At 38.7% G+C, this 21,518-nt stretch overlaps 1 long non-coding RNA gene across 8 annotated transcripts in view; it reads right to left on the reverse strand.

Moving 5' to 3' along the window:
* The window catches only part of LOC148894251 (uncharacterized), a 90,582-nt gene that overhangs the window by 5,606 nt on the left and 63,458 nt on the right, over positions 1-21,518 (reverse strand). For all 8 annotated transcript variants that reach the window (XR_016115770.1, XR_016115772.1, XR_016115766.1 and 5 more), the window contains 2 exons: positions 18,592-18,651; positions 2,583-2,654 (listed from right to left, as the gene is read on the reverse strand). This is a non-coding gene — a long non-coding RNA (uncharacterized LOC148894251). The remainder of the gene's footprint in view (positions 1-2,582; positions 2,655-18,591; positions 18,652-21,518) is intronic.

Below are 21,518 nucleotides of genomic sequence, written 5' to 3' on the forward strand. Positions count from 1 at the left end.
TGGCGTGATGTCACGAACAAGGGGGCGGGGCCTTCTGAAAATCCACAATTTTCAGCTCAATTTGTTGCAGTTTTAGCACACTTTAAGTCATTTTTATTGGTGTTTTGCATTTGACTAAAAATATCATCCTGCGTGTTTTGGGTATTTAGATGCTATAAAACGTTTTTCTGGTGTCAGTTCGGAAACAAAAAAAAAAATGGTTGGTTGTCCTTTAAGTGCCGTAATTTTCTTAACTCCTTGACTCCCATTCACAATTTTATTCGGGAATTGAAAATATGACGTAAAGCGCCATTCGAATTTGTTTGTTGTAAACAATAACAATTAACCAATATGTATGTATTGCATTGTATTTTGTGTAGCTGCCCCCATTTCAAGATAATATAACTCCAGTCGAATATAATTTAGGAATTAACTCATTTTTTTCTGATGAAAGAAGAGAGTCTAAGGTTTCTTACGCCGCATTTAATGTTTATGTAATCCTAAAAATCAATATTCTGTGGGTCCTGCAAATTGAGTGACAATGACAAAAACTCTGTCACTGGAGTGGACACATTTTTGCACGTCGTCTGGCAGTGAATGAGTTATTATTATTTCCAATAATCCTTTTTTTTTTTTTTCTTTAAATCTGGAACGCTTTCACCCCAATCAATTATACGTTGGAATTTACAAACATACTTGATGGCTGTTTTCCGAGTATCCCGCTGTCAACTGTCCACACACACCCCCACCCTAAAAAAATGAGTTGTCACCATACGCTTCCACTTGAGGCACAATAGGCATCAGACATAATTCATAACAGCCATTTATGATCATAAATACATGTCCAACAATCTCCAAATCCCCCCCCCCCTCCGCCCACAATTCCCTCCCTCCCTCCCTCCCTCCATCCAACACTCCCTCACAGTCTTCCAATCCGACTCTCGCCGATTTACAAATAGCTGATGGAGCAAGCAAGCTGACAGAAATAAATGAGCTAATCTGATGGCTGTGTCGCACTTCCACCCAGATATTAATTCATCAAGAGGCCACAGAGTGCAGACAGATACAAATTCTCCCTTTAATTATGCATGTGGGGGGTGTTGGCAACAGGAATACACCTCCACCATGCAAGACTATTTCTCGGAGCAACTTTATGAAGCGCTTTGATCCCAACGCTTACTTTGCTTTTCTTTCCGATGTCACCATGTCTGGTTTTGGATCCACCCCACCCTCACGCCCGTGCCCGCCTCGCCCGAAAAAACACTCCAGAAGAAAAAAAGCTCCCGCCATCCCCATTATATTTGCAAACTGGTGTGGGACATTCAATAATGACCTATATAAATATAAATACATAAATAAAATGAATATATATGTGTGTGTGTGTGTGTGTGTGTGTGTGTGTGTGTGTGTGTGTGTGTGTGTGTGTGTGTGTGTGTGTGCGCGCGCAAGTAAATAAATAAATAAATATTATTTATGTATTTATTTATTGCATGCATACATACATACACACGCACACATGCATACATTCATACATACATACGTACATACATACGTACAAACATCGCTGTACATACATACCTGTACATGCACACCTGTACATGCATACAGTACATACATGCGTACAGTACATACATGCATACAGTACATACATGCGTACATACAGTACATACATGCATACATACAGTACATACATGCGTACAGTACATACATGCATACAGTGCATACATGCATACATACAGTACATACATGCATGCATACATACATACATGCACACATACATACATACATACATACATACATACATACATACATACATACAGTATATACATGCATTCATGCATACAGTACATACATGAATTCATGCACACATCCATAAATAAACAAATGAATAAATAACTAACAACCCCTTGTCACATGATCAATTTTGACGAGGACCTTCCCGGAGCCCGTTTGATGTATTTTGTTCCCCACCGCCCGGCCTGAAATGGCCCCTTTCTGCCGACTGGGCGGGCTTAGTGAAAATCGTTGGAGGCTTTATTGAAAAGAGTGAGCGCTGGGTATCTAAACAGAATGCAGGGGGCTATTGATTCCACACAAGTGCTCTAATTGTTTCCAGGAGACAAGGGCTTGTCGCCATTATTTGATTGATTAGCTTGATGGTCGGTCTGCCTCCTCAAGACTCCCCCCCCCCCCCTTCCCAAAACCCCCACCCTCTTCCTCCACCCTCCTCCAGTTAATCGCACTGTAATCCCAATACGATGGTGTATTTCTAATCCATCATCGTTATCATGGCTGCGCTCAGCACAAGATTAGTCCGTGGGAGACTTGTTTCCGCACTTTCGCAATTTCTCAATATTAACTCATCGCCGACTGCGCCAAGCTAATTTCTGTTCCGATGGGATGTGAGGATCGTCGACAATGCAAACATAGATACGAGACGTCGTTTTGTCCAGCTATTTACAGTAAAACATTTGAACTTTACATTCTTGATTAAACCTGGAATCTGTACGTTTATTTTGTTTTTTACGATGTTTTTTTCGATTTTCACCTAAGACACGACTACACAGCCACAAAACGCTACGATGACAAGGAATTTTAGTTACCTGTTCTGAAGAATCCACCTCTTTTCAGACTTTCGACGCGTGCAATGCCCGGCTTGTCCACTCGATGGCGCTCTGAAATTGACAAAGAAGAAATGATTGATCGGAAAAAATGAAGCAGCTACAAGTCGACGGAAAACGTTTACAGGCTTAGAAAATTACAAAGTAGAAACAGTGAAGAGTGAGAGAGTTTCAACTTCAATAGTTGAAAGGCAGAGTGTAGACTGCAAGGTTAAAATTCCCAGCAATCAGGCTCCACAAATAACCCTCACAAGCCATCTGTACACTAGATGCAAAAAGCTATCAACCCAGCTCAACAGAACACAATTGATGAGGAACAAGGTAAAATTATGGCAGAGAAAACATCTACAAGGAATCATTCCTCAAGATGGTGAAAGAAGAAGGCTACGTTCCTCATCAAGTGTTTAATGCTGATCAAACCGGCCACTCCATTCCATCAAGCCATCAACGACCATCACAAAGGTAAATAAAAGACTTTGTTATACAGTACAGTTTATTTCTTTAATTATAATAGTATAGCGCATTTATTATACGTAAAATAAGGTCTATTTTGTGTAGTTTTAAGGCTTAGAAAATTAGAAAATTATGTTTGGTGGGGCCCAGGGAATGGATTATTCTCATTTTAATGGTTTCCTATGGGAAATTATTTTTTGGGATACACACTTTTTGCCTTACACACTCTGTCTGGGAACCAATTCAGTTCATAAGCCAAGGTATCACTGTACCCGAATTTGCAGGGGTCACTGAACGACCGGTGGTGTTTTCTCCAGACACGTGGGCTCAAAAGATCGTCCAGCCAGAAGTAGAAATCGTTTTCATACTGCCATCGCGAAGGCCGAGCACTTCTCACTGATGCCTCCTTTGTTCGCCTGACTCATAAACTCTGAATGCCGTTTTTTTTTGCCTGCCGCGCTAAACCGCAAAGTTGTATGGCTGCGAGAAGTGAACAAAAGGGTGCGTTCAAACCGTCACGAAAAGTGAGCGGTGGAGTCCGCGAAGGCATCCGAGGGCTCGAAATCAAGTGTCACCGTGAGATGCGGCCACGACGGGCGTCACTGCTTTTCCCCCTTCAGGAAACGCGTCGTCCGAATGCGTTCGAGGTCCTCCGAGGTGTCACCTTCACACGTTGTGACAAAGCCCTCTGGTCCAAGGACCCTGTTTTCTCCTCAGACAAATAAGCCAAGGAGCACCACCACAGGCAAGGACGGACTCCTCCATCACTTCACACTTGCACCCCCGCTAACCCACTCCCCTATTTTTTTTTCCTTCGCCTCTCTACTTTTCTCAAGCCGCTGGCTTGCCGTTGCTCATTTGATGACCACGGGACTTTTAGCAGATTCTCGCCCAGACATACGCCACACGTCAGCCCGGCCGCCGTGCCTGAAGGGGAGATGGTGGTGTGAGGCTTGAATGTGGAGAAGCGCTGTGACAAGCTAGCAAGGCCTTCGTTCGTTTGATCTCGGGCGAACTCTTGGCGCAAAGGGATGACATTCAAACTTTGTCTCCTTCTTGGCAGGCTCAAGCTGGAACGGATTAATGGCATTTCCATTCATTTCAATGGAGAAAAATGATTTGAGAAGCTTAAATCACAAACCAAGAGACTGTGTGTTTGCTTATAATAATAATAATAATAATAATAATAATGATAATAATGATAATGATAATGATAATGATAATGATAATGATAATGATAATGATAATATGCTCAGGCTGGAACAGATTAATGGCATTTCCATTCATTTCAATGGAGAAAAATGATTTGAGAAGCTTAAATCACAAACCAAGGTACTGTGTGTTTGCTTATAATAACAATAATAATAATAATAATAATAATAATAATAATACATTTCATTTCTAAGCACCTTTCAAAAGTCTCAAGGACGCAGTCACAGGATATTTTTTCTGCGGGTGAGCAGCGGCTGCCACACGGGCCAGCGTTCACTCAACCCGGAAGTAACATAATAGACAATAATACATAGAAAATATGAAAATAATATAAAATAACATAATAAATAATACTAATAATAATAATATAGTAAAAAAATTGTAAATATAATAAGGTCAATAAAACGACTTTAATAATAAAGTCGTTTAATACAGTACAGTTTATTTCTTTAATGACAAGACTATCACATTTATTATACATAAAATAAGGTATATTTTGTGTAGTTTTAAGGCTTATTTAGTAGAAAATGAGTAGTAATAGTAGTAGTAGTAATAGTAATAGTAGAAAATACACAAACCTTAGACTCTTTTCTTTTATCAGAAAAAAAGAGTTAATTCCTAAATTATATGGGTCTGGAGTTATATGAGCTTGAAATGAGGGTGGCTGTCCAAAATGTATGATGAACTCGAATCATTTATTGACAACTATCATCACAAAGGTCAATAAAACAACTTTATTATATAGTACAGTCTATTTCTTTAATTACAATACAATAGCACATATATTATACATAAAAGAAGGTATATTTTGTGTACTTTTAAGGCTTATTTAGTAGAAAATTATGTTTTGTGGGGACCTGGGAACGGATTACTCTCATTTTTAATGGTTTCTTATGGGAAATAAAGGTTTGGCAGACCAACTTTTCACCTTACACACACTTTCGGGGAACCAATTAAGTTGATAAGCGGAGGTATCACTGTTAATTGTTTACATTTTCTATTTGGGCCGCCTTTTTTAGTCTTCATCTACTTCCTGAGACCTATTTGAAGAACCAATGGCTTTGGTTGACTCTACCTCTCGAGATGTTGTTCACGCATCACAAATATCCACCCTGGTCTTCATCTTTTTATGGCCCACGCGAGGCCTTCTGCTACTCAGCCGCCATAAATGTTTAAAAAATGACCTTTGGTAACGACTTTGTCATTGTTTGATTCCCGAAATATCAACCGGGCCATTACGGTGGCAGCTATTTTTTTTTCCCAATCAATATACAATCATGGATTAATATTTAATGGTTTTTTTTTTTCATATGTCACTATGTTAGGAGACATAAAAACAATTGGCAAACATGCACATGTGATTACATTATTTAAATTTGGTGTATAGCGGATGTATTGTTGGTGTTAACTCATTCGCTGCCATTCCCGAATTTATACGGTATTTGAAGCGGCATTCGCAAATTTGTTCGAGTTTTGGTTTTTCTGGCGGGGTAGGGGTGCCGATAAAGCGCTGGTCCGACCTCTGGCAATGTTTTTGCCTTCCATGAGGGGGCAGTATTTGCCTTGTGTCCATGTTAGTACTTTGTTTCAGCTTCAGCTGTTGTTAAAGCGCTATATAGATCAGTTTCGTATTTTATTTTGTACACCCGCCCCCATTTCAAGGTCAGATAACTCCAGATCCACATAATTTAGGAATTAACTTTTTTTCTGATGCAAGGTCTAAGGTTTCTTATGCTGAAGTTAAGTTTATGTAGTCCTAAATGTCAATATAATGATAATAACAATAATAATAATAATAATATATTTCATTTATAAGAACCTTTCAAAACTTTGAAAGGCATTTAGAAATGAACATTTTTATTATTATTATTTACAGTCACAGGATAAGTTTCTCTGTGGGTGAGCAGCGGCAGCAACAGGCGCCAGCGTTCACTCAAACCAGAAGTAACTCAAATAGATAAAAATCTAGCTAGCTAAGTAAGAGATAGCCAATAGCTAGCCAGCTAGATAACAAGCCAGCCAGCTAGATTAGCCATATAGCTAATAAATAGCTAGCTAGTTAGCCAGCCAATGAGCTAGATAGCAATTAGATAGCAAAGAGCTAGCGAGCGAGATAGCTAGCTAGATAGCTAGCTAGCTATTAGGAAATATTCACACTAAATGCTGATTTCGTACCATCGCCCTGCTGCGTGTCCTGCAATTTGAGTGAAAATGACACAAACCCTGGCACTGTAGTGGAGACATTTTTGCACATGTCAAGTCAAACGTAAACAGGAGCCAATATTTATCGGAAAAAAAAAATTGTCGCTTATTGATATTTATCTGTTTCTTTATGTATGTAAATTCTTACACCAATTTCGCTGTGCTAAATTTTAACCCTTTTCCGCCCCACACGGCAAGAAAGCCTAATCTGTGATTTCAATGTTTCCGGAATGTTTAAAAAGGTCAATATGCTGATATTTTTTGACAACGCACGCATGACCTTTGGTGAAAAAAAAAAAAGTCACAAAACGGTTGGAATTGGGCTAAATTCTTTGTTTAGTTGTGCCAAATAATGTATCACAGTCAAAGCATGCTGTCTCCCAGCAGCATCTGCCCATGAGTGAGCGGACTGTTAATCCCTGGTATTGATCCAGTATCAAAAGGTGCGATTTAAATGCAGCGTGGCGCACCATGGGGGCCGCCATCAGTCGGAAGGCCGTGTTTGGAGTCTGGCTGCATCACACCGGCCAGGTTTTGTTTTTCTTTCTGTGCCTTTATTCCAGGTGGCCCAAACATCTGGAGAGCCAGGGCAGAGTGATCCGACCCCACAGAAACTGAGAAAATCAGATTTTTCATGGCGCAGATGTCACATGAAAGAAGGGGGACAATTCGAAATCCTTGCAAATTAGCATAAATAAAATATATTTTATTATTAAATATATAATATGTGGTGCAATTTATACAGTGATACCTTGGCTTACGAACTTGTTTCCCAGACAGAGTGTGTAAGGCGAAAAGTGTGTATCTCAAAAATTAATTACCCATAGGAAACCATTAAAATGAGAATAATCCGTTCCCAGGTCCCCATAAAACATAATTTTCTAATTTTCTAAGCCTTAAAACTACACAAAAATACTTTATTTTATGTATAATAAATGTGCTATGGTATTACAATTAAAGAAATACACTGTACTGCATAAGAAAGTTGTTTTATTTACCTTTGTGATGGTCGTTGATGGCTTGATGGAACGGAGTGACCTGTTTCCTCAGCATTAAACACTTGATGAGGAACGCAGCCTTCTTCTTTCACAATCTTGAGGAATGATCCCTTGTAGGTGCTTTCTCTGCCATCATTTTACCTTGTTCTTCATCAACTGTGTTCTGTTTAGCTGGGTTGATAGCTTTTTGCATCAAGTGTACAGATGGCTTGTGCGGGTTATTTGTGGAGCCTGATTAATGGGATATTTTAACCTTGCAGTCTACACTCTGCCCTTGAACTATCAAAGTTGAAACGAGTCCAAATTTCACTGTTTTCTATTCATTTCCTCACTCTCTCTCTGTACCTTTAATGTTTAAACCACCTCCCCTCACTGCTGCGTTCTTGACCAATCAGGTGGCTTTAACCGAAGACTGGGGGCGGGGAGTAGAAGACAATCTACTCATTGTGGCAGCTCCGTGTGTATCCCGAAAAATAGTTCGTATGTCAAGGTTAAAATTGTCATAAATTTAACGTTCGTAAAACAAAAAGTTCATCAGCCAAGGGGTTCGTAAACCGAGGTATCACTGTATTTGGAACACATTGATACTGTATATTGATATATTATATCATGAAAACATGTTTCATTCATTGGGGGTGCACCTCATACTCCGGTGTGCCTTATATGTGGAAAAAGTTTGAAAATACACCATTCATTGAGGGTGAGCCTTATCCTCCGGTGCGCTTTATACACTGGAAAATATGGTAATAAAATTAGAGATACATGTGTACATTTTCAACCCCCTCTGTTCCGCTAACAAAGATGATCAAAATGAATTCGATCCAAGTTGACCTGAAACGGTCAACCAAGAAAGAGTTCTTCTCTTCACCCCCACCCCAAAAACAAAACAAAAAAATAACACTATTGTCTGGAAAAAAAAAAAAAACCTTAAAGTCCCGCACGTTTGCTGACTTACTTTTCAGAGAATGCCAGGAAGGGCACGGTTTGCGCCCGCCTCAGCAAAATCGGGCCGTATCACAAGTGCGGCTGAGGTAAGCGTGCTGATAATCCAGCAATGCAAACACAAGTCCCGACAGGAATAGCCAGATCAAAACAATGCCTATTTAGCGCTCGCGCCGGCGGCATGAATGGCTTTTTTGTGCGTCGCTTTTTGTTATTATTGCAATCTCAACGTGGTTAAACGCTACGGAGCTAAAATCTCCGTCATTAACCTATGCTAATGACAAAAAGACAATTTATGGCTCTTAAAGATCAAATGTATTTGGGTTAATGTCAGGTCAATCCAATGCATGCGCGGGAATACCGCAATCGGAATTGAGGGAGCGGTACGGGGGGAAAGAGACGTTACGGGATTATTGCCGTTGTGGTCGCCGCGGTCAGCGACATTCATAATAAGCCACGGGAACGCATCGGGTGGACTACTTTGTTTACCGCGGTGGTGACGGGTAAACACGTGCCATCCGACTTTGCTTTGACGTGAGAGCCAACATTTGAAAGGCAAGTCGTTAATGCGGGAATTCGCTTCACGGCAAGTTGCGGTTTGGCAGATCGTTTTTTTTTTTTTTTCAAAACAAAAGCTTCAACCTCCTATTTGCCAATCTAAACATAAACAATTACACCAGGGGTGTCAAAGTCATTTTTTTGCCGCGGGCCACATTGTAGTTATGGTTTCCTCTCGAGGGCCGTTATGAATTTGGGGAACCCATTAGAATGTTTAAATCCCTTCAAATATTACATATAGAGCACACAGCAAATTAATGAATAACTCGTTTTCAAATCTGAAGTCAAGAATAATGACTTTTATTGTGGTTGACATCCAAAAATGTGAAATTTTGGCTCAGATTTTAGCAATCATCGTGCAATTTAACAAGTTTGATTTGCTTTCGCGGGCCGAAAAAAATGATGTGGCGGGCCGGATTTGGCCCGCGGGCCTTGACTTTGACACCTGTGAATTACACGGTACGTGATCAAAACAACAAAGCTTTGCTTTGACGAAATCCGTTTAGCTTATTGCTAACAAACTATGAAAGAAAGCTAACAAATACCATATTTTCCAGTGTATAAGGCGCACTGAAGTATATAATGGTGTATTTTTAAACTTTTTCCATATATAAGTTGCACCGTAGTATAAGGCGCACCCCATATGAATGAACAACGTTTTCATGATATAATATATCAATATACAGTATCAACGTTTTCCAAGTATAAGTTACACCACATTGTAAGGCGCTACAATATCTACTTGTACTTTCGGGTTGAGTGAACACTGGCACTTGTGGCTGCCACTACTCACCCACAAAAAAACTAAGCCTGTGACTGTAAAGTGACCTTGAGAATTTTGAAAGGCGCTTATAAATGAAATGTATTATAAGTATTATTAGTAGTAGTAGTAGTAGTATTTTTTGTTATTATTTTATTTTATTATTTTTTATTTTTTATTATTATTAATTTTATTTATGTATTATTATTATTATTACAGTAGAGGCTGTTTTTGGGTGAAACTACCGTATTGATGTTGGTAACGGTATGTTTACGTTGCTTCAGTCTCACCGTGTTTTTTCCTTTTCTTTACATTTCTGTTTAATGCCAAATTGTAAATAAGACATTTAAGTGCAAAAAAGCATAACCAAATGTACTTTTAATTAGACTCACAGTTATTTTTTTTTTCTTTTTTTTTGGGGGGGGGGGGGTTCACTCACAAACAGCGCCTTCCTGCCTTCCTTTTCTCCGATGACAGCGGCGGTCGGTGACAATGATGAATGCAGAACATGAAACACATTAATGCAGCAGATTCCGCTCAATGTCAGCCCTTTCTTCACTGTGTCAAGTTAAACAAACAAGATCAAGCTATAGGAAAATGCTAATTGACCCTCCAGAGATATATACCTTCTGTTATGGGTGCCAAGAGGTCAAAGGTCTCCCACCCCCATAAAGCCCGTCACCGACACTGCCCCTCCACTCCAACCGCTTTGATACAGTTAAATGGGAATTGTCGTTTTTTTTTTTTTTACTTCCTGTATAGACATCAAAAAAGTTGGCGAAATTTGGTTTTCAGATTAAATGAATAGAAAAATATCTAAAATCAATACTATGGTGATCATGTAAGACATTTAAATAGAAGACTATCCTGGTCATTTCTTCATCTCAAACAATTCATTGAAATAAAGGTAAACGACAAAAATGGTGGCTATTGTACAGTAAAGCAAAAAAAAATGTAAATGTCGCAAGGGCCCTACAGCACCTATAGCTATATTTTACGTTTTATGTCTCGCGCTGAATATTCGGGAAGTCTTGTTTTTGAGTTGGTGACGGTTCCTGACGTGACGTCACGGAGGGCACGCCCCCGACCGAGAAAGTGACACACAATGCATTTTGGGTACTTTGTTTGGTGTGAAAATTTCATGTTGATGGCGAAATTAGAAGTAAAAAACATAAATAACGCGATGGTGAATCGTGTGTTGCACAAAGACTACTATTTGATAGTAGTTGACACAAATTCCCAGCAGACAAATCAGCCCGTTTCCAACGGAGCTCGGGCGCCATCTTGTGCATTTTCTGGGATGCTACATTGGAGTCCTGACGGCTCGAATTGATACGGAAGGACTCTTTTAATCGATTGCAAACATGTATGCTTTCCTCTTCAGAACTATTTGAATCTTATTGATAACAAGAAAGCATCTTCTCCGAATCTGAAGCCATTGTTTTGATTCTAGAGCAAGGCAAGACGTCCTGGCGTGATGTCACGAACAAGGGGGCGGGACCTTCTGAAACGGAAACTTTCTGAGGTCATTTTGAAGTAGTTTTGGGACACTTTCAGTCATTTTTATTGGTGTTTTGCATTGGCCTGCGTATTTTGGGTATTTTAGATGCTATATAACGTTTTTCTGATGTCAGTTAGGAAAGAAAAAAAATGGTGTCGGTTGTCCTTTAAGCATATGAACAACGCCGAGGCCGCCTGGCTTCTCCATCTCCATCTCATTATCCCGCAACCTTCCGTCATAAAGAATCTGAGTCACCATCGAAATAAAGCACCAAGTTCCAAATCCGAAAGTCCGTCCCAATTACTTTGATTCCCACACCTCATGTCATCGCAGTGTCGCGGGCCTTCGCACCTTAATGCTCCAATCAGCCTTTCCGCATCTCACGCAGGTCAAACCCATGAGTGGGATTGATGCCGCGTTCGGCGGACATCGCTGTCAAGATGTAAGTGATGCTCCAGGGTAGTGGTCCCCAAACCCCGGGCTGCGGTCCGTCAGCGGTCCGCAAGTCATTTGGTACTGGGTCACATCAAAAGATGAATTCAGTCACTGCCATACGATGTGCACTCCTGTGCCAGGGTTTTTGTCATTTTCACTCAAATTGCAAGACCCACAGAATACAATGATACCTCGGTTTACGAACGCTTTATCTTACAAACGTTTTACCTTGGGAGAGCCTTTTTTTTTTTAAATTGAAGATGGGGGCGGGGAGGGGTTGACGGACTAGCTAGCTATGTATGAGCTATATGACTATCTCGCTGGTTGGCTAGCTATCTATTGGCTATCTGGTTAGCTAGCTAGCTTTCTATTTATTTGAGTTACTTCCGGGTTGAGTGAACGCTGGCGCGTGTGGCTGCCGCTGCTCACCCACTGAAAAACTTATCCTGTGACTGTAAAGTGACCTTGAGTTTTGAAAGGTGCTTATAAATGAAATGTATTATTATTATTATTATTATTATTATTATTATTATTATTATTATTATTATTATTATTATTATTATTGTGTGTGAGAGAAGAGGATGCACAAAACCGGGATAGATGGAGGACATTGATTCGCTGTGACAACCCCTGAGGGGAAAAGCCGAAAGGAAAAGATTATTATTATTATTATTATTATTATTATTATTATTATCATTGTTATCATTATTTTTATCATTATTATTTTTATCATTTAAATTTTTATTATTGTCATTTTTATTTTTTAATTTGTATTTGTATTTGTATTTTTATCATTATTATAATTATTACCATTATTATAATTATTACTATTATTATTATTATTATTATTATTATTACCATTGTTATAATTATTTTTATCATTATTATTTTTATCATTTAAATTTTTATTATCATTTTTATTTTTTTATTTGTATTTGTATTTTTATCATTATTATAATTATTACCATTATTATCATTATTAGTATTATCATTATTATCATTATCTTCATTAACATTATCATTATTATTATTATTATTATTATGATTATGATTATTATTTTTATCATTATTATTTTAATCATTATTATTTTAGTCATTTTTATTTTTATTGCAGTATTTTTATTTTTATTATTATATTTATTTTTATCATTTGTATTTGTATTTGTATTGAAATCTATTTTAAATGGAGTTGTTCAACTTCAAAATTAACTTTTTGGTAATAAAATAAATGTTTTTGTACATATTTTCTTCCCGCTGCTGTAAGACAAAAGTCTCAAAACACGAATTCGATCATATGATCCGCGGCAAAAATCGTGCATTGAAGCATTCAATTGGCGAGCCAATCGGAGCGCAGCCCGAGAAGCGTAATTGTGTCGCACTTTACGACGCCGAACGGCGTCCGATGTTTGTTGCCGGCTTTCAATTTCTGTATCTGTCGCCGCAGTTGCTGTTTTTACGACCGTCAATTTATGACCTGTGGTTTGGCGCGCCCGACCACTTGCCTTTATAGAGTCATAAGGGAATGTATTTAATGCAGGGGGGGGGCCCGTTTTCACTTTGCCATGCCGATTGCGAGCATGAATCACGGGGAGGGGGGGGGGCTTGATTAAACCGCGCTGTCTTCGGCTATTACGTGTGCTTAATTTCATACCGACTATAAATAAAGCAATTATTTTCTTATGCACGCTGTCAAAGTGAAGAGCTGGCGTGTTTGGATGCGGCCAGACAATCGCAGATGAAGGCCGTTCCAAAGACGTATTGTGCCTCTGCTTAAAGGACAACCGACACCATTTTTTTGTTTGCTAACTGACCTCAGAAAAACGTTTTCTAGCATCGAAAATACCCAAAACACGCAGGATGATATTTTTAGTCAAATACAAAACACCAATAAAAATGACTTAGTGTCCCAAAACTGTCCGAAAATTAGCTCAAAACTGAGCAGATTCAGAAAGTCCCACCCCCTTGTTTGTGACATCACGCCAGGATACTCCTTCACAAACTGCCATGCTCCAGAATCAAAACAATAGCTTCAAAGAGTTCAGATTCGGAGAAGATGCTTTTTTGTTACTCATCCAATTATGAATATGATTCCAATAGTTCTGAAGAGGAAAGCATAAATGTTTGCCATCGATTAAAAAAGTCCTTCCGTATCAATTTGAGCCGTCAATGACAGCAATGTAGCGCCCAGAAAATGCACAAAATGGCGAACAAGCTCCGTTGGAAATGGGCTGATTTATCCAATATTATAATAATAATAATAATAATAATAATAATAATAATAATAATAAATTTCATTTACAAGCACCTTTCAAAACTCTCAAGGTCACTTTACAGTCCCAGGACAAGTTTTTCTGTGGGTGAGCAGCGGCAGCCACACGCGCCAGCATTCACTCAACCCTGAAGTAACTCAGATAGAAAACTAGCTGGCTAGCCAATAGATAGCTAATAGCTAGCTAGCTAGCTAGCTAGCTAGCAAACCAGCAAGATAGCTAATAGCTAGCAAGCTAGATAGCAAGCTTTTTTACTGATTACTCTTCCTCTTCTTTTAATCCTTCCTCTTCTTCTCTGGAATTTGTGTCAACTTACATCTTTATGCGTGTTACCGCAATTGGCTGCTACACACAACGATTCACCATCGCGTTATTTATGTTTTTTCCTTCTAATTTCGCCATCAATACAATGTTTTCAGACCAAACAAAGTACCCAAAATGCATTGTGTGTCGCTTTCTCGGTCAGGGGCGTTCCTTCGGTGACGTCACTTAGGGTATTGTCATCAACTTGAAAACAAGACTTTCTGAATATTCAGCGAGAGTCTTAAAAGGTAAAATATAGCTAGCTATATGTGCTGGAATCTTTGTAAAATACGCTCAGTAGAAGTCATTTGAAGTCATTTTACAAAGTATGGACGCCACTTGTCCGGAGGTGCCGGTTGTCCTTTAATCCATCGCTCATGTTGACCGTAGCGGCTCTTTACAAGTTTTATTTTTTGTTGTGATTTTGACAAAGCTCTCGAAACGACGCCGCCGTCTTAGCCAGCGCACTGGTGAAACTGAAGTTCTGATACATTTTTTTTTTTTTTGGGGGGGGGGGCTTGCGTCGAGAAGATTGTCGCCGCTAGCCCGCCGCTTGGGTGTTACGCAATAGCAAATTCCTCCAAAGAAGAGAGAAATCCTCAAGGCCGAGTGCGTGGGAGGGCTTATCCCGATGTCGGCTGCCAAAAGGGAAGGCGGGAGGATGCTTCTGGTGAAATAGACCATTGATTTTAGTTCTAATCTGCATTGTCGCTCTTGTGCAGTTGCCCACATTTTTTTTTTTTTTTGAGGAAAAAGACAAAACAGGCAAATGGCTGCCGCATTCCAATCTTAGACTGATGATATGCAATGGATATAAAAAAAGTCTTCACACAGTCCCTCTGAAATGCCAGATTCCCACCCAGTCATAGATACATTCATAGATGGATAAATAATAAATAGACAGATACGCGGATAAATAAATCAATAAATAAAAGTGAAACAATTAAATAATGAATTAAATAAATACATAAATATATAGATAAATAAATAAATACTTCACAAGTAAACCATTAACTAAGTAAAATATTAACTAAGTAAATAAATAACAATAAAATAAATAAATACTACATACATATATAGATAGATAAATAAAAATAATACATAAATAAATAGTATACAAGTAATGATTTAAATAAATAAATGGCCAATTAATTATTCAATTACTTATACATACATAAATACATATAGTGATCAATAAATAAATACATAATACACAAGTAAACAATTAACTAAATAATTAAATAAGTAAATACATTAAAATATATAATAAATACATAAATATATAGATTATTTCATTAATAAATACATACTACACAAGTAAACTCTTAAATAAATAAATAAATAAACAGCTAATTAATTAATTCAATAAATACGTAAATAAATACATATAGAGATAAATAAATAAATAAATAAATAAATAAATAAATAACTATGTAAAGAATTAAATAAGTAAATTAATAAAAATTATCCTAAATAAAAAGACAATAAATATAGAGATTGATAGATAAATAAATAAATATTACACAAGGAAGCAATTAACTACGTCAACAATTAAATAAGTAAATAAATAAAAAAATATAATAAGTAAATAAACGGATAAATAAATAAATAAATAAATAAATACTACACAGGTAAACTATTAAATAAATAAACTATTAAAGAAATAAACTGTTAAATAAATAAATAAATAAATTTTTTTTTTTTTTTTTTTTTGATGAAAACAATTACCTCCATTTTGTTTTCCTTTAGGCTGATTTTGTCAATTGGTAGACTCAAATTTCAAAAAAATGTCAAGAGATTGCGAAACGCTTGGTGATGGCTCTCGTGATGGCCGGCAGGTCTCGGCTTTTCAGCATTTTGTTTCAACGTGGGCTAAAAACGCACTCTAACGCTCCCCTTTACGGACTCTCCACGTAGCGCGTACAAATTTGAGCGGCATTATGTATAATCATGCGTGCCGACTGGAGGGCCTAAATACATTGTAATTAGAAAATAATGAGGCAGCCTTCATGGATGGCAGATTTCTACTTAACATTTTCTCTCGGAAGTCAACGCTGTGAAGTCTAAATCAATGTCGGGAGAGGTTCCCGTCAGCCCGGGCGATATTAAAGTTGATCTTGCCTGTTAAAGCGGCGAGATGTGCACACACAGGTGGAATGGCCACGCCGTGGCTATTAAGGCCAACACTTCCTGTCGCCTTGGAGGTGGTCATTTAGAAGTGCTGCTCATTCAGCCTAATCAATGGTTGAAAAGGCAGCCAACCATTAAATAAAATTAAAAAAAATGGGGGTGGAGATTAGGTGGCGCTGATTGGGGTTAATTGGATGTAATCGAAATTTATATTTTACAGCGGACGACTCATTAAGAACGCATTTAAAAATAATGTCATTTGGGCTCAGGTCATTTCATCATTTTAGTTTGGAGGCCAGGATGTGGGGGTTCAGTGGACCCCTTTTCAATGCGGTGAACACATTCCAAACCCAATCGCTTTAAGATTCGCCTTGTACAGCTGTTATGAATTTTATAAATATTGAATACTCTCCACATAATACATACATAGCACACAACAAAAATATGAAAAATTAGTTTAATTTTACCCTGGCATAAAAACTTGTTTTAGGATACACACGGAGCGCCACAATGAGTGATGTGTCGTTCGCGAACGAGCCCGTTCTCCGAACAACAAAATGGCAGCTGACTGATTTTGTCTTCTATTCCTCACCCTCAGTCTTTGGTTAAAGCAACGTGATTGGTCAAGAACGCAGCAGTGAGGGGGGGGGGGGATTGAACATTAAAGACGACAGTGAGAGTTTCAACTTTGATAGTAGTTCAAAGAGTGTAGACTGCAAGGTTAAAAATGGGATGGGATCATCAATCAGGCTCACAAACAACCCGCACAAGCCATCTGTACACTTGATGCAAAAAGCTATCAACCTAGCTAAACAGAACACAATTGATGAGGAACAAGGTAAAATTATCGCAGAGAAAGCACCTACAATGTATCATTCCTCAAGATGATGAAAGAAGAAGGTTACGTTCCTCATCAAGTGTTTAATGCTGATGAAACCAACCACTCCATTCCATCAAGCCATCAACGGCCATCACAAAGGAAAATAAAATGACTTTATTATACAGTACAGTTTATTTCTTTAATTATAATACCATTGCACATTTATTATACAATATATATATATATATATTGGAATTGGATTTGCCTTTATTAGTCTCACAGTGGAGAAATTTACATTTCACAGCAGCAAAGTGATGAAAGATATATATATATATATATATATATATATATATATATATATATATATATATATATATATATATAATATTATACACGGTATATTGTGTGTAGTTTTAAGGCTATGAAAATTAGTAAGTAGTAAATTATGTTTTACGGTGACCTGGGAACGGATTGTTCTCATTTTAATGATTTCCTACGGGAAATTAATTTTTGGGATACACACTTTTCGCCTTACACACTCTGCCTGGGAACCAATTAAGTTCGTAAGCCAAGGTATCACTGTATTTGTCCGATTTGAAGAAGTCCGCGCAAATGCTCCAAGCTCATTTAGCGGGCGCCTGCGCTGGCCCAGCGGAGGCGCCGGCGAGCCACGTCCTCCGGATCCTCTCCTCCTTCTCACTAATCCGCTTGATGTAAGTGAATTTCGCTTCTAATGCTCGCTCGCTCGCTGTACAACAAGCCAGAATGGTCGACCGGGGGCTCATAAATTGCCGAGAAGAATGTGGCGCTTCTGCGGAAAGGCGGGCAATAGGTTTTTTTATCAGCCGCTGGCACCGTTTGGCCCGGCGAATGGAGTCGCCGTGGGAATAGCTCATGGGTACCGGGCGTTCCCCAAATCCTTCCCAAGAAGAATATCAGCGCCTGTCACATGTCGACGCCCGCTATCCAAGCGTCGCGGCTGCAAACTATCTCCATTGTCCACTTTGATTGGCTGAATCCAACTGATTTACTGCAAATCCATCTGAGCTTTGATAAATCTATTACAGTTTCATTTGGCTGATTTCATTAACGTGAATAAAAGCGGCCATGCTTTCTGCATAACTGCCTTTTAATGGCTTGGCCCTGTCACCTGCCTCAGTATTAATCCCTCTGACTTATTGCTCCGCAGAGGGAATGAGTAATGGCGATTTGAATGTGATCAGCACAGTACAATGCAATTAAGGAAGCGCTACTGTTCTGTGCCTTTAATCCTGAACTAATTTGAATTGCAGTTTGATAGCACTGTGAATCCTGCATAATTATGGAGGGTGCATATTAAACTCGGTGACAAACCGAAGAGGCCTTTAACTAGCCCCGCCGTGAGGGGCTGCGGCGTGGCCGGGTTACCTTTGTGTCGTCTTGGAAAGTCTCAATTACCAATGGCTTGGTTGACAGGTGAAGCCGGGGCTAAGAAAAAAAAAAAGAAAAAGTAAATCAGCCAGCCATATAGCCAGCTAATAGCCAGATAGCTAATAGATAGCTCAATGGATGGATGGCGAGTTAGATAGATGGCTAGCGGATAGCTAGCTAGATAGCTGGCAAGAAAGCACGGCAACTTCACTCGGATATCATCAAGAGGCAACCTGGAAGTTCACCATCCATTGAGAACTATCATTACAAAGGCAAATAAAATGACTTTATTATACAGTACAGTTTATCTAATTACAAAACAATAGCACATTTATTATACATAAAATACAGTAAAGTCTCGTTATATCGATATTCTCGGGAGTCGGAAAAAATATCGATATAACCGGACTATCGATATATCCGATCCTGCGGCATGTAAATTTACTCCTTGCGTTCATAGAAATAGTATCATAATAAGCAGTACTATCGATATAACGAGACTTTATTGTAATGTATATTTTGTGTAGTTCTAGCTAGATAGCCAACCAGCTAGATAGTGAATAGATGTAGCTAGACAGCCACCTAAATAGTGAATAGATGTAGCTAGCTAGATAGCTCGCTAGGCAGCTAGATAGCTCGCTAGGCAGCCAGATAGCTAATTGGATTGCTATGTAGGTAATGGATGGCTAGCTATTTAGCTAGCTGGCTGGCTGTCTCGATGTCTATCTATTAGCTCTCTATTGGTTAGCTAGCTTTCTACCTATTTGAGTTAATTCCGGGTTGAGTGAACGCTGGCGCGTGTGACTGCCGCTGCTCACCCACTGAAAAAACTTCTCCTTTGACTGTAAAATGACTCTGAGAGCTTTGAAAGGCGCTTAGAAATTAAATGTATATAAAAAAAGTTTGAAAATACACCATTCATTGGGGGTGCGCCTTATATTCTGGTGCGCCTTATACACCGGAAAATACGGTAATCTCATATATTTTGCTCATAAATCAAATAAATTAAAAAATGGCCAAAGATCACAAGTCAAGTCACTTGTATCTCAAAACTATACTGGCTATATTTCCATATGGACGTATTTAGAAGCCAATCACGAACCACAATGTTTTATTTATTTCTTGATAAATTCTGTCAACATGCCCCGCGTCGGCAAAACGAGAGCATTTTTGTTTTTAAGGTCAGATTATTGATACGTCTCTTTTCATTGGATGGCGCAGGTGTACCTAATGAAGTGAGTCAACACAATAAAGCCGAGGACGTAATACGACAGAATCCCTTGGAAAAAGGCCGCCGCTACGCTGCGGAGTGGTCCGACTTGAAAATGAGCATCACATTTAAGACACATTTAAGAAGGAAAAAAAATGGAGGATTGATTGTAAGAATGATAAAAGATGCAGAAACAGAGGCGAGAGAGAGTGGGGGGGTTAGAAAGTAGAGAGCGACACAAAAGGGTCTGCTGGCTAAATTAAGGCATTGTTACTCAAAATCCTCCTTTAATAAGGTTCACGCTGTCTACAACTTCATCATTTTCCCCCTGAATGATAATGACTTTATTCAATCATGATCCAAGGTTTTAGTGAAAGCTAGCATTGATTGATTAACTTCAATTACCATGCTTGCATTTGCATAGATAAAAACTGCTTTTCAATTTGTGAGTGGCACGCGGGTTGGAAACCCTGCTTTGATATTTGCATTTCAATGCGAACGCTGAAGGATAAAGGTGAGAGCCGGGGGTCTGATCACCGCTAAGCCCTTTCTGCTCGGTTGCGCCAAGCATCTATTTTTCCATAAACACCCTTTGTTATGTTGTTGGTCCGTTCCTATCACGCAGAGAGAGTCAGCGGTGAGCTCTGTTTGCCGGCTGGCTTGACAGCTCTGTTTGGAAGGGGCGGTGGGGGGGGGGGGGGGGGGGGGGGGGATTAGGACGCCGGTTGCACTACTCAGTGGAGAGCTTAGGTGAGCCCGGGTTGAGACGCTGGACAGAAATAGACATTGAGGGAAATTTCACACTCCAAGGAATAGTACATGAGCGTTTGTACGTTGAGTGGAGGCTGGCTGAGCTAATGAAGATGCACACGTGTACAGAACGCGAGACGGCGGGAGATAATTACGATCATCTCGTGTCCATATCACTCATCATTAACCAGACTGGAAAAAAAAAACATATACGAAGCGGCTGAATTGATGGTGACAGATGTCAGCATCGTTTAAGCTTCGTTTTACGCAAAGTCTGTCAAACTTGGAAGGTGCGTCAGTAAACTTCCAGGATTGATGACACTAAATAAACGCTTGGGGAAATTGTACTCTGCTAACAATGCTAATTATACATAGAAAAGATTGAAAATGTTTGACCATCGTAGAAGGCGCTAATTAGCCTGAGATGTCTTCAAATTACAATACAATACGATAAATACGATACAATAAGTTACGATAAGATATGATCAGATACGATCCGATACGATACAATAAAATACGATAAGAAAAGATAAGATACGATAACATGCGATACGATAAGATACGATAAGCTACGATCCGATAAGATCCGATAAGATCCGATACGTTAAGATAAAATACAATAAGCTATGATACAATAAGATCCGGTAAGATCCGGGAAGATCTGATACATTAAGATAAGATACGATAAGCTATCATACGATAAGATCCGATAAGATTCGAGAAGATTCGATACGTTAAGATAAGATACGATAAAATATGATACGATAACATCTGATAAGATCCGATACAATCCGATAGGATCCAATAAGATCCGATAAGATCCGATACGTTAAGACAAGATAAGATACGATAAGCAACGATACGATAAGATCCGATAATTTCCGATACGTTAAGATAAGATGAGATAAGATACAATAAAGATAAGATCTTTTGGTGGTTTGTTTTTTTGTGATCCTTCTCCAAC

The sequence above is a fragment of the Hippocampus bargibanti genome, linkage group LG08 (assembly GCF_051943395.1).
Source record: "Hippocampus bargibanti isolate YZ-2025 linkage group LG08, ASM5194339v1, whole genome shotgun sequence".
Taxonomy (NCBI): domain Eukaryota; kingdom Metazoa; phylum Chordata; class Actinopteri; order Syngnathiformes; family Syngnathidae; genus Hippocampus; species Hippocampus bargibanti.